Genomic DNA, 13,690 nt, shown 5'->3' with positions numbered 1-13,690 from the left:
GTAACTTACAGTTACAGGCTGAGCTTCAAACGCAATCGATACGAGGCTACGCTGGCTGTTGCTTCCATAGCTGAAGCTTGACTTTTACGTTGCAATGCTGTAGCATCCTTGGGGGGTGGGGTGTATGCTCAGCTAAACGTTACGTAGTGTCGCATCGATTGCGGTTGAAGCCTGGTCTGTAACCGTAAGTTACGATGACTGTAGCGCCCGGAGAAGAAGCTCGGCTTGTACGTTGCAACGCTATTGCATCCGTGGGGGAGGGGGTGAATGCTAAGCTCAAACGTTGCGTAGCCTAGCATTGATTGCGATTGTTTGCTCAGCCTGTTGAAATCTATGAGAGGCTACGTAACGTTTGAGCGAACGTCCACAGCGAAGTCATTTTTGCAAATGCTTCTTGAAGAGTTTAAAGTTCCACAAGTATCCAGTACTGAAGCGTTGGATATGCCTCAAGGGAATGACGAATCTCAAGGGAATGAGGAACTCAAGGGAATGTTGGATGGAGCTCAAGTGCCTTGTGATGAAATAGAAGTGTTGGATATGCCTCAAACGTTAGATGAATCAGAAGTGTTGGATAAGCCTCAAGTGTTTATTGAATCAAAAGTATTGGATATGCCTCAAGTGTTTGTTGAATCTAAAGAGCCCCTAGACGTGTTTTTTAATGTGGATTTTTAACTCATTGCACCAAAGGAGGATCAAGAATGGGATAACATCCGAGACTTTTTATACAATTTTTCGGACTCTTTGGAGGCTTTGGATTTACGTACAGTTGTTATAACTGTTGGAAAGGACAGTATCCATTTAATCCAGGAAAATCCTTGGATCAATAAAAAAACAAAGGAAACGCATATATAATGTAAATATCGCATAGTATTGAAAGTATTGTGTTGTATAGTAAATTTGAATGTATTGTATTTTAATATAAATAAATAAAACCGTGGTTTTTTTTTCAATACTGTTTGTCATTCTTTAAAATTTCATTTCTTGTCACATGGCCAAACAGGATGTCATAACATTTTGTGTACAATCAGAATGCCGCACGTCCTAACTCTTCATCCTTTTTCGCGTACAAAAGGGGATTCCATCCATCACACCATCTAATATGTTTAGTCTCTCTAAGATGGATCAGCTCATGAGAGAACAACTCTCATCATTACAGATTTTACTGACAGAGCATAATTCTCGAATGTTTTCTATTCATGGCGCACACTGTCTCAGAAAAACACGTGAGCAGAAGATATGTAAAAGTTTTTGTCAATCGCAAAAAGAATATCACATCTCCCAAGATTTTGAATATAGTCTAGTACCGTGTGAATTTTTGTTGTTGATGAAGAGATCGGAGTCAATCGACATGCAACTCTCGATTTTTGCCTGCAATTTGTCTGACAGAACCCTAAAAACCTAACTATTACTTTAAATTCACTTCAAATGCTTTTAAGTAAACTCAATAACTTACTTCATTTTCACGCAATTAATTAAATAAATCAATTTCAAAATTCATAAGTTGTCTTTCACCTTTCAAGTTTTACAAGGCAGCCGAAGCACCTTCGTTTTGACAACACGTTCGTTGTTAAAGCGGCTTCCTATATTTAGTGGATAGGATATCAGTTAGATCTCAGTAAATCAAATAATAAATATATCTAAGATGACGTCACTTCATTTACTGGAAATTCATTAATGATCAATCAGTTACAGACGCAACCAATAGGAATACGTTCCTGTTAGGATAAGAATACGAATCGTCTAATTAGGATTAGTGGAAGTGAATATTGATTGAATGATAGTGGAACACTGATCTAGTTGAGCCTCTAACTTGGACATCTGTATTTAAAAAAAGAACCTTTTAGTTGTTAGTAAATTCAGCCCTGAATCTAACTATCTGTGATTTAAATTTTGGTTGATAAAATTATTAAAAAGTGGCAAAGCCTTTTTAATACTTCACTACCATTTTAAATAGGTTTTTATTATTTTATGTTTTTGTAAATGTACAAAAAAAAAATCGAGTTTTAATTAGTTTTTATTTCGAAGCGTAATATCGAGAAAATATTCTTAATTTATGATGACACTAGAACGCTACCTAATCCGTACTTTGAAACCATCAGCCTTTTTTAAAGCATTCGACGAATATTTCGGATAATTCAAACTGCTAATTTTGGAAAAGTTAAAGTGTTGAATAATATATAACTAAACTTATTTCAGATAAATAAATGTCAAATACCGCTTTTCCTAAGAAAGTCATAAAACTGAGAGGTAGAAAAGAATTTGGCGACAAAAATTAGCGAGAAAACTTCTTTGATAATAAAAAATAAAGAAAAAAAATACCCTTTATCTTCAACAAATTGTTATCTAATAAATAACCGTTATCACCATTTATATTTAAAGTAAAATGTATTGCTTCGAAACAATGAATCTTTCTGGTTGTAATTGTAAAGCAGACGCAACCATTTCATTAAAAGCGCAACATTAAAAGCGCAACATAAAAACTGTATTTATTATTATATTCATGTTGAGAGCAAAAAAAATATATTGTTTTAAATAATATTCTACATAAGTGGAGCAAATATGAAAAAGAAAAACACAGTTGTTATTGATTTAAGTATACATGCGTTTGAAGGCCACAGAAAAGAAATATGTGTGTGCATGTTTGTTTTATAACATGCACATAAAACAAACATGCATACACGTTTGTGTGTGCATGTTTGTTAAAATAACAAACATGCACACACAAACAAGAAATAAGTAACTCATTAAAATCAGTGATAAAAACTCATTAAATTATTAGAAGTTTCATCCAAAAAGTTTTTAATAAATTAAACGAAAGTAAAAAATTAATCTAACAAATTAAATTCTTTATGGGCACCTGAATTAGATTTCCGATAATTTTCACATTTAAAAATAAAAAGAAGTTTTTTTAGAAAAAACTTATCTAATTAATGAAGAAACTCTTCTTTATATATTCTTTTCAATAATAGATTGCCTTCAGAACAAGGTAACATCGGCGATCACGAAGTTAGTCCCACTGAAAATAATCTACTAGATAAGTCGCGACTGAGAAAAAAAAGCTAAGAGGTTCGAAAAGGAACATTCGATATAACGATATGTGTTCTCAAAACTCTGATTCTGATTCTACAGCTCACCAATCAAGGCCATTTCAACATAACGAAATGAACATCGTCTTCTACAGCGCGAGTCGACATCGGAACGTAAGAGAAGAGTCTTATATCGCTATATCGTTATCTTATATCCTTGCGTGTCTTATATCGCTGTATCGTTTTGCGCTCGTTGTCTTTACTCGACGGCTTAAATCAGATTTCTGATGCATCGCCTTGAATGAAAGTCGCTGTATCGTCTTGCCGATATATGCGTTAAATCGATATGTCTCGATACATCGATTTATAGCCCAGTCCTACTCAGTACCTATAGATCTCCAATGCCTGTTTCATTTTTATAGTTTATAAACATGCCAGTTGTAAATGGTTACAAAACCGTGCAGTTTCGTATTCGCAATTTTCCAACCGTATCAGTTGTAAACGATTTCAAAACCGAAAAGGTAAGAAAAATGTTCTTAACCATAAACTTTATGGTTAATAGGATAGACAGACTCCTGCCGGACATTTTACCGTAATTTTAGAATGAAAATTCTAACAGTGAGCGAATACGTAATGACGCATTATTTGAACGTCTGAACCTAATAACTTATCACGAGCATAATACATAATATCGTATAAAACAGACGCACCTCCGACAAATGATGATTTTCCTCTAGAACTTCAGTTAGAGACCTGGGAAGAATAGTAGACAGTAATGTAGATAGTAATATAGTAACGTAAATAGTAGCGTAGATAGTAACGTAAGTATTATTGTATGTCCAAATTATCGAACTAAGGAATACAATTTTGCTTGCCCGAATTTCTTAATAGAAATGCAAATGAAAAAAACTTTAAGAAAAGGAAGAGAGAGAGCAAAAAATAAATAATAGACATTAATGTTTTACATTTTTGCTTCAGATTACAACAATTAGAATTTGTATATTTAATACATTTTGGTTCTATCATGGTGATATCTTATCTTAAACCCTTTCGATATTTTGCAAATTTGTCACCATTATCTTCCAAATAACTTTGCGGTTATTTTGAGATTTCAGACTTGGTTGATTTTTTAAGGATTAAACAGGTCACGTGAACATTAGATATAAAAATAACGAACATTATAGCAATTATTATGTTTTTATCGTAATTTTAAAATGATTGTTTCATATTAGGTTTCTTTTCACTACATTAATATAATGATTTCTTTTCAATTATCTGAATCATTTGCAAATGAAACGCAGTTAATTAATAATAACAAAGAGATAAATAAGAAGAATTCATCTCTTATTTGTTTTTATTAATAATTATTAGCTGATATGTTGAATCAAGCCATTACAAAACATGTAAAAGATAAAACTAAACAGACAACTTTTAATTAAAACTAAAACTATAAAAACAAGTCAAATTAATAAGCTGATACTGATAAATTGCTTTCATTAAAATATATTTAAATGTTTGAATTTATTTAAATTTATTTAAAATAAAAATCAGCAAAATTTGTTTATCTTTAAAATATTAATGTTTTTTCGCAGAATGAATGTTTTCGAAGAAGAATGTTTTTTCGCAGCAATATATTTTAAAGTGAAGTTAATTTTCTGAAGAGTGATTTTGAATAATTTGGAGGTATGGAGACAACATCGTTTTACCATGAAAAAATTCTATTATGTCTCAAAGGCATTCTTCAGAATTTTTACTGAAAGCCATCAAAGTAATCTTTTAATTAACGAGGCATCGTTACAGTTCATGTTAATAATTCTTTCTTTTCAAAATTAGTATAATAGGTTGTTAGAAAGATAATAATACTTAAAGAGACTCAGCAAGAAAAAAATCTTTATTCAAAGATAGAAAAAGGATTTGCTTTAAGAAAACTCTAGATCCTTTTCTTAGAAATACAAATATATTGAGACGTTAGTACCATACTAAAGGGTGCCTTAAAATGTATTAATTATTTATAAATTTTTTTCGGTTCTATGGTGTGATAAATTTTGCAAAAAGAAAGTCTACAACATATTTTGAACAAGTTTTCTTAGACCGTAGACTTTTCCAACCAAATTGAATTTTTAAAACATTGGTTAAAATCGGAGTTCACAATTATTTTTCTACCCGACCTTATGGGTATATGATCATGTGGCATAAGGGCTAGCAGTACAATGTTCCGATTTCCGTACAAATATAAAGTTGAGTTTACCTGGAATATGCAAATTAGGTACATAATTAAAGTGGAAAATTTAAAATAAATAAATTAGTTCTTGGAGTCAATGATGTTCATCACTGCAAATGAATAATGGATAATGCAAAAGGGCAATTTGCTTACCAAGACAGTGCCTGGATTACTTATTAAAAGAAACTACCCAGGATTGCACTACAAGGTTTATTTTCATGTAAGCAACCACATTATCACAAACCTCAACATGGTTTATAAATAATTAGCAAACAAGCCAGGCAAGCTGGAAACATTGATAAATTTAACTATGCTTGTATACGCGCGATGAGGTTCGCATTAACCTTGCATGAACAACCTTTTAATATCGGGATTGAATCCACCTTTAAAACAAGGCTGGAAAAACCTTCTAAAATCACGAATGGATCATCTTTTGCAAATCAAGAGTAGAAAGCGTTCTCAAACCGAGTACAAATTCACCCTCACAAGGTTTATTTTAGATCTTATAACCATCACTGAAACAAAATAAATTTGGGTTGGTTCTTATAAACTTTCTTTAACACTATAAAGGAGATTGCTGACCTGATTATTAAGGTTCTAACACAAAATGTTGCATTTGAGAGTCTGGATAAAATTAGAATGAAAAAGGGGCAAAAACAAAGTTTACAGTAAAAGATAAAAAATGAGATTTTTTTGCAAAGTTTTTTGACCCTTTATTATCTTAAAAAAATAAGCTTGGAATATTAATTTCTATGTTTAAAAAAGGATAAATTTGCCAAACTTTCTATGCCAACTAAAAGGAAATGAAAATGCAACGTTTGAGTAAGGTGCTTGCTATCTGAGGTAGAGTTTTCATAAAAACGAAGTGCCAGAACAAAAATCCTGGAGTGCATCATGATACCGCATCAATCATATGTCATTACACACGCAATCACATCATATTACAGCAAATTAATCTCGACAGAGCACATTCTGAATATGATGAAATATCTATCCTACATATCAGCATGGTCTACCTTACCATTTTTTTATTCCCTCGCATCAAGTAGTGAAGTTAAAAGGCAGAAGGATTAAGTCTGTTGACTCCGCGAAGGCAAAAATAACTGAGCTCATCGTAAAGGGATATGATCTGACTATATTTTTTTCATCGCTTCCAAAAATAGAAGATTCACATGGAGTAGCAAACTAATTGCGGAAGTTGCATAAAAGATTCAGTTTTTAATTAAAATTTTAATACATTGAGTCTCACATCTAAATTTTAATAATCATAATTACTCAAGATTTTGATATTTGATAAGCGCTTGGTAATATTTTTTCAAGCCATTAAAAATTGATAAAATGACTATTTCATTGTGAACTCCTACCTTAACTGAGTCAAAACAGGCCTGTCTTTTGATATGCACTAGTAAAAGAAAGCTTCTAATATAGACAATCAATCATGGAATTATTCTTCCAAAAAATGATGTTGTAGCTATCATAAGAAAATATTCGATGAATTTAAATGGTTTTATTTTTACCTAAGCATTTCATAAAATCCATTTTCCTATCATTAAAAATTTAAAAACTAGTAGAGCAACTATTTCACAATTAGTTTTTATCTTGAAACAAAGCATACCTACTAATGCGTATTATTAATCGAAAGCTTCTTATATAGTAATGTATTCATGGATTTTCAGAGCAAGAAAATTATTTTAAACATTATGGTATACACCACTCTTTTCATTGTTGCTTTTTCTCCATGATTGCAAATAAATTATACAATCTCTTTGATTGTACATATAATTATTCCTTTCATTAATTTTTGAAAATTTTCTTATTTTGTGTAAATTAACATTCCTATTTAGCTTTTCATTTAAGTGATATGTGATCAGTAAGGCCCGGATTTTGATGACATTTGCATTTTTTTGCATTTTTTGCATTTTTGGGCATTTTTTGTCTTTTAGAGCATTTTTTAGGTTTATAGGGCATTTTTCTTTAAATTTAGGGGCGTATTTTGCATTTTAATACTTTTTTTTAAAGTTTTCTGTTAATTTTTTCCAATTTTTATTATTTTTTATCAATTTTCATTATTACACTGGCTTCCAAACAATGATGAAAATCTATAGGATATTAACAGTTGAAGCAAATTCTTTTCAAATTGAAGAAGAATTGTCAGTAAGTGAGACCGTCTTTTTCAAGTACACACCTATAACGTCAGTAGAAGTTGAAAGAAGCTTCTGCAGGAATGAAAATTTACTTTCAGACAAGAGACGCTCGTTTACATTTCAAATTATCAAAAAACATTTAATAATCCAATGTAATTCTGATTTTTAGTAATATTATGAGATGAAAGTTGTTATATCCATTAAAGTTTCTATACAAAATAAAAATATTTTGGTGTCAATATATTTTCCTTTTTTTGTTATTTTAGGATATAAAACATATTTTTCAAACTTTAATGAACGTAGAGCAAGTATTGCATTGCTTTATATTTTTTAAATGACTCATAATAAGAGCAAAAAAATTTTTTAATTCAATATTTTTTCTTTATTTAAGGTATTTTTTGCACAATTTTTGCATTTTTAAGAGCATTTTTTGCACTTTTTAAGGGCTTTAGTTGAGATTTTTTAGGTCATCAAAATCCGGGCTCTAGTGATCAGCCATAAAAAATGTTGATGCAATAAGAAATTTTAAGCATTTTTCCAATTTTAGTTTTTCATTCTTGTGTATCTCAAAAACATGCATAGTTTCGTTTTTAAAAGTAACTACATTTTCTCCGATGTGGCAGAGCAATTACTTTGAAATAAAATTGTTTAAATTTATTTTTCTTACTGTTTGACGTGAAATCAATTATTAAAAAAGATAAGAAAGAAACAATTTTACTTGAATTGATTCTTCCCTCCACTTTAAGTTTATTTTCTCTTCTTTTTGCTACTAATAAAAATAAAATGCTTCCAAACGATAAAGGCTCAAATATTAATGACCAGACAGACATTGTTTGCTATTCTATGTTATAAGTTATTTATTCTTAAAAGTATATAAAATAATACTTTATCTAAAAATATATACATGTTACCTACTGTTATATGTTATATACTGTTAAACTGAAAATGGAATTATTATTAAAGTTGGTAGGCACTTCCAGCATTTTTGATTTAACTTTGATAAAAATTTCCAAACCATTTATGCATTGCAGTGTTTTTAACTTTCAATGCCTGGTTTTGAAAATTTCTGTTTTAAGCAATTAATACTGAAATTAATTGTATTACTCTGATATACCGTAAAGAGTTGTTTCATATTTTTGAAAAATCTTTTGAAAGGCGTTATTTACTTATTTTTTCCTGTGCAATTGAGTGTATTGTAGCAGAAAACGAAACCTCCCTTAATAATATCTGCTCTAATAGCCCATTTTTAGATTTTGTCTGAAAATCAACTTAATGTATTTAATAAAACTGTGACATGGTACAAATTTTCATGCTAATGTAATTGCAGATAAGCTTCGTTTAAAATATGGAACTTGTTTTAGATAAACGAACCATATATGAAAGTTTTAGATTAAAAATCTTTCTTGTGAAAAACAAGTATGGTCAAATCTACCAGAATATTGCAAATATTATAAACACCAAAAATCTCGGTTATTTTTACTGAATCACTTTGGTCATAGTTTTGGTAAAATTAACAATAAAATATGGTTTTTATAAAATGTTTGTATTAATATAATTTGTGTTTTATAAAATTGTGATAGAATTTGGTAATTTTGTCATGATACCTTAGACCACCGTATAAAAATAATTTATTCCGTTAAATTTACTTTTTAGTTTTGTATTTGCTACTAAATGTGTGGTATTAAGAACTACAGCATTGAAATTCGGAATATCCTGCAAATCGTTACAATATGAAAGAAAAAATTGCAAATAAATGGATTAAATACTGTATGCTTTGGTTTTATTATCTAGAATAATGTTTTTTTTTCTTCCTTTTTTCTTTTTCTCTTTACCAGAAGTGTCTTACATTACGGAAATGCTTACAGAATTTTTTCAAAATTAGATTCCAATTGATCCTAAGGTTTGATCCGTTTAGCGTCTATTTTTATACTCTTTGTGTTTTTGACAATTCCAAAAGCTATTTGGTAAATGCTGTAAGTTTTAATGCGCAATAAATATGCAGTTGAAAAACTTAGCAAAAGAAAGTTCTCAGAAACTTTCTTTTGAAAAAAAGAATATTTAACGGATTTTTTTTATTTTCTTTATTATGCAACATTAATTTACATTGATAGCAATAAACCACAGATTGTAGTGGTTAAAGGTACTAATGGACATCTTTCAACTGTTTTCTAAGTAAAAGGAGGCTCCAAGTGCTTTTGGCAACAACCAGACATCAGGAATCTTAGAAAATTTATCGTTCGGCAGATAGTAAACATCTCGTGAATTGGAAGCATGGTAACAAGATATAAAAGCAAGGAGTATTATTTAATTCCTATTTTTTGAAAGCATAAATTTGAAAACTATCTTACTCAAATTAAATGAAAAGGCAATTTCAAACTTAATTCTTCAATTATAAAGATTTATTCTTTTAAAAACATTTCCATAAAAACGGCTTATAATAAATAATAATTGTTATTATTTCCTTTGCGCGTTAGTGGGGGTAAATTTTTTTTTTAATGATTTAATTTCTAATAATTTAATTTCTAATAATTTAATTTATAATAATTTATTAGTTGTGATTAATTTTATTTGAAAGTCATTTATAATTTCCCCGCATTAAAATATTCAAATTTAATACACCAAAATAAAACATTTTGCATTTTTCAAGTTTGTTGTTAGTGGTTGGAATTGGTAAGTACAGTTAAAAGATAAAATGATCTATTTTAAATGCTGTTTCTTAAAAAAGTCTTCTGCATAAAATCTGAAAGTGAAAAAAATATTATTAAACAGTCTTTAATAATAACATATGCTTTTTTATTTTAGTATTTACCCTTGTTTCATTAATATATGTTATATCTTTACATTGTACACTTAATTTTTTTGAATAATAATTAGGAGGGTAAGCAGCTTGTTTATTGTAGCTCACTGTTTTCGATGATAGCTTTGCAATAATTCTTGTTTCTTGGCACAAAACAGTAATCCCACAAAAGTTGAAATTATTCGCTTAAAGTATAAGAACTAAATAGCTGATCACTTACGCTAGTATCACCACTTTTTGTGCGTAAACATTCACTGATGATTCTAATAAGATTCATTAGCGAATATAAACGATTTTCACTAGAAATCATTTTTCAAAATTTCATTTGAAATTGAAAGTTCATTATTATTGAAGGTACTAAGAGTATCAAAAGTATATTGTAGTGCGCAACAGTAATTTAATCTTCTTGTTTACTGATCATGCTGATGTATTAAATAAAGTTTGTACATTCAACACATTGTGCATGACACTGATTGCATATTTTAATCATTTAATGAATCTCCTTAACTGTAATTCATAATACTATTTAAATGTAATTTTAAAAAAAATATTGCTGTAAATTGGTTTTATAAATTTAAACACTGATTTAAATCTTATTTACACCAATTATTTATCTTAAAACATTTAAGAAATAACTCTTTTATTTTTAAGCTCTTAATTTAGAAATAAATAGGATCAAAAATGTATTGATAGTGGAATATACTAAGAAAAACAAATATTTCCGGTAAATAACTTCAAATTAGGCATGCAAAATATTTAAAATATTTATAGGAATATTTTTCTGAGTTTTATTAAATTTATCTTTATGACAACCAACAATATATGGAAATTATTGCGACAAAACTGGATCCTTCCATGTAATTTTTCTAAAAAAAATGCAATGATGAAAATGGAAAACTGTGTTACACCATTATGTTTTTATGTTGCATAGAGATGATACAAAATAATATTTAACTTTTATTTCATAGTTTTTAAAGAAGTTTGATAAAACTTCTAAATAAATATTTTCTTAAGAAAATATGCTGTTTTTTAAGCGAAAAATGGTTCTGTTTTATAAGTATATGTGCCTTCATTAATATTAATTTCTCTTATTTCCTCAAGCTCTTAAAAAGGAGAGATATAAAACACAAGACAATTTCGAAGTTTCTCAGAAAACAAAGGAGCTCAAATTATTTATTACGACACAATATGTTTTCAATCCTTAAGAGAATATAAAAATTCATCCTCAGTGTAATAACTTTGTTTTTTATGGAAAGTTCTAATTAAGTGTTTTCGATTAAACTTTTTTTCAGTAACTAATGCAACTTTCTTTTAAATCTTTTTATTGAGTGAGTAAACTAAAGAAAAGTGTTTGCATATGTTATTCTATTACTTTAATAAATAAAAAGTGGCTAAATTTAATATAATATAAATATGTGCAGCATGTTTTAAGTATGTCATATCAGATTATTTTAACAAACTTTTGGCTAATTCTAGGTTGTTTGAAATTAACGGGACTGCAATCGATGAAGAAATTATATTTAATCCTAAAACTACAAACAGTAAAATTTTTTTGGCAGAGTCTGATACTTTATTAATATAAATTCGCCGTTTACAAGATAACATTTTAATCGATAACAAATATTAAGTTTTAATGTCAGTAAGTTCATAATATATATTTTATTTCAAAAACTTTTAAATCGTAGTTACATGAAAGTACTAAATCAATATTCAAATAATTCTGAAAGATTCTAAGACAAATATTAAAATCTAAAACAATAATTAAATATTATTTAAATTCTAAAGAATTTATGAATTTCTTTCCTTACATTTTATTGTAATTTTCTATTTATATTAAGGATTATTATCTGAAAGTATATGGTCATAATTATACCAATTTTTTATCTCCTGCAACTCAATCATTTAAGAACCTGTACATGGTGAAAAAAGAGTGTAAATGAGGTCAGTGAGCAACTGAAAAAATATGGCATAGCAAAATTATCTTCTAGATTTAGGTTAGTAAAAATGTTAGTTCAGATAATCAAAGAGCTGGATTCCAAATATTTAAATTATTATTAACTACTTTTTAGGAATTGAAGAAGAACATGAACTTGAAGACCGTTTGTTAGTAACAGCGAGATTTGATTCTCTTTGTGGCTGGCAGGAACTTTTGCATAATATGGGATCATGGAAGAAAGTTCTATTTTTAGTGTTTTTGAGAATGGAAAAACCAAGAGAGGGCGAAGTTTATCTTCGGCAAAAGCTGAGCGTCTTCAGTAGTTATGCTAATCTAACGCAATTATAGAAATCGACTTCAATTTTTGCAAGGAATTTCAGACAGTGAGTAAGGTAAAAAATATCAACATCATCAAATAAAGCTTGCTTTGCATTTAATGCAGATGAATTGAGGATACCGTATGCATGGAGTAATTAATAGAGAAACACTGTTTAGAGATTCTTGTAGGTATAAAAGTTGCTAACAGCAACTCTAAGACTTGAATTAGCTGATGGTAATAACTCCCCCACACGTGGTCAACATTTACCCACTTAAATTTTTGAAATTTTTAGTGAGGGAATAATGACCACCACTTTAAGAGCACGAGTTGGTATTTAGGAATGTTTATTATTTTTGTACACTCTTAAAGAGTTCAATAATCATTCTGAACCAATAAAACATTTAACTATACTTTTTTAAAGGTGATGGAAAAAGTTCAAATTAAAAAAAGTTATAACTGCTCATATCTACCTTCATTAACACTCATTCGCAATAGTTAAGTCTGAAGCAAGTAAAATGTCAATTGAAATATATTTAGAAAACAAATTATTTCGGTTTAACTTTTATATTAATATTATAATATTTTGCGGGGCACCTAGAAATTTATATGAACTCTCACAAATAATTAAACATTCAGGAAGATAACTTAAAATTGTTTTAAGCTCGTGTTTTATTTGGGTAACACTTAAATAAGCAAATATGTACTTTAGTGATAGCATATTCACTTAGCAATCTATTTAATAATGAAATTCAATGTGTATATTAATGTATTTTTAATTCAAAATAATAATTGGAAGCGAATAAATAATTTTAAGTAAAATTAATAAATTAATAAAAAGCACTTTTATTTAAATATACATGGGTATTGTAAGTCAAGTATTTTTTACCGATTATCTTGTGTATCCATACTACTAGAGCATACATAAATATTATTGATAATTTAGACCTTCCCAAGGAAATTAAATACTTGCATATTAAAAGGTCTGGCAGCTCTTCATAAATTCTCAGTATCAGTAAATATCCTTTCTAAGACTTTTTGGATGAACAAATTAGATTAATAAATTACCATTAAGTTGCGTAAAGAATGTTTCAGATTGAATTTGATTAATTATACTTGTCCGCTTCAAATTATAGCACGATGTTTGCATTGAACAAGTTATGTTTCAAGAGTACATCATAAGAGGACGATATCTAACACATCTTTAGGATTTCAAACTTATTATAATCGCAGAGGGCAGTAGTAATGCG

Source organism: Parasteatoda tepidariorum, chromosome 8 (genome assembly GCF_043381705.1).
Source record: "Parasteatoda tepidariorum isolate YZ-2023 chromosome 8, CAS_Ptep_4.0, whole genome shotgun sequence".
In the NCBI taxonomy this organism is placed as follows: Eukaryota; Metazoa; Arthropoda; class Arachnida; order Araneae; family Theridiidae; genus Parasteatoda; species Parasteatoda tepidariorum.
This window is presented reverse-complemented; position numbering follows the sequence as displayed.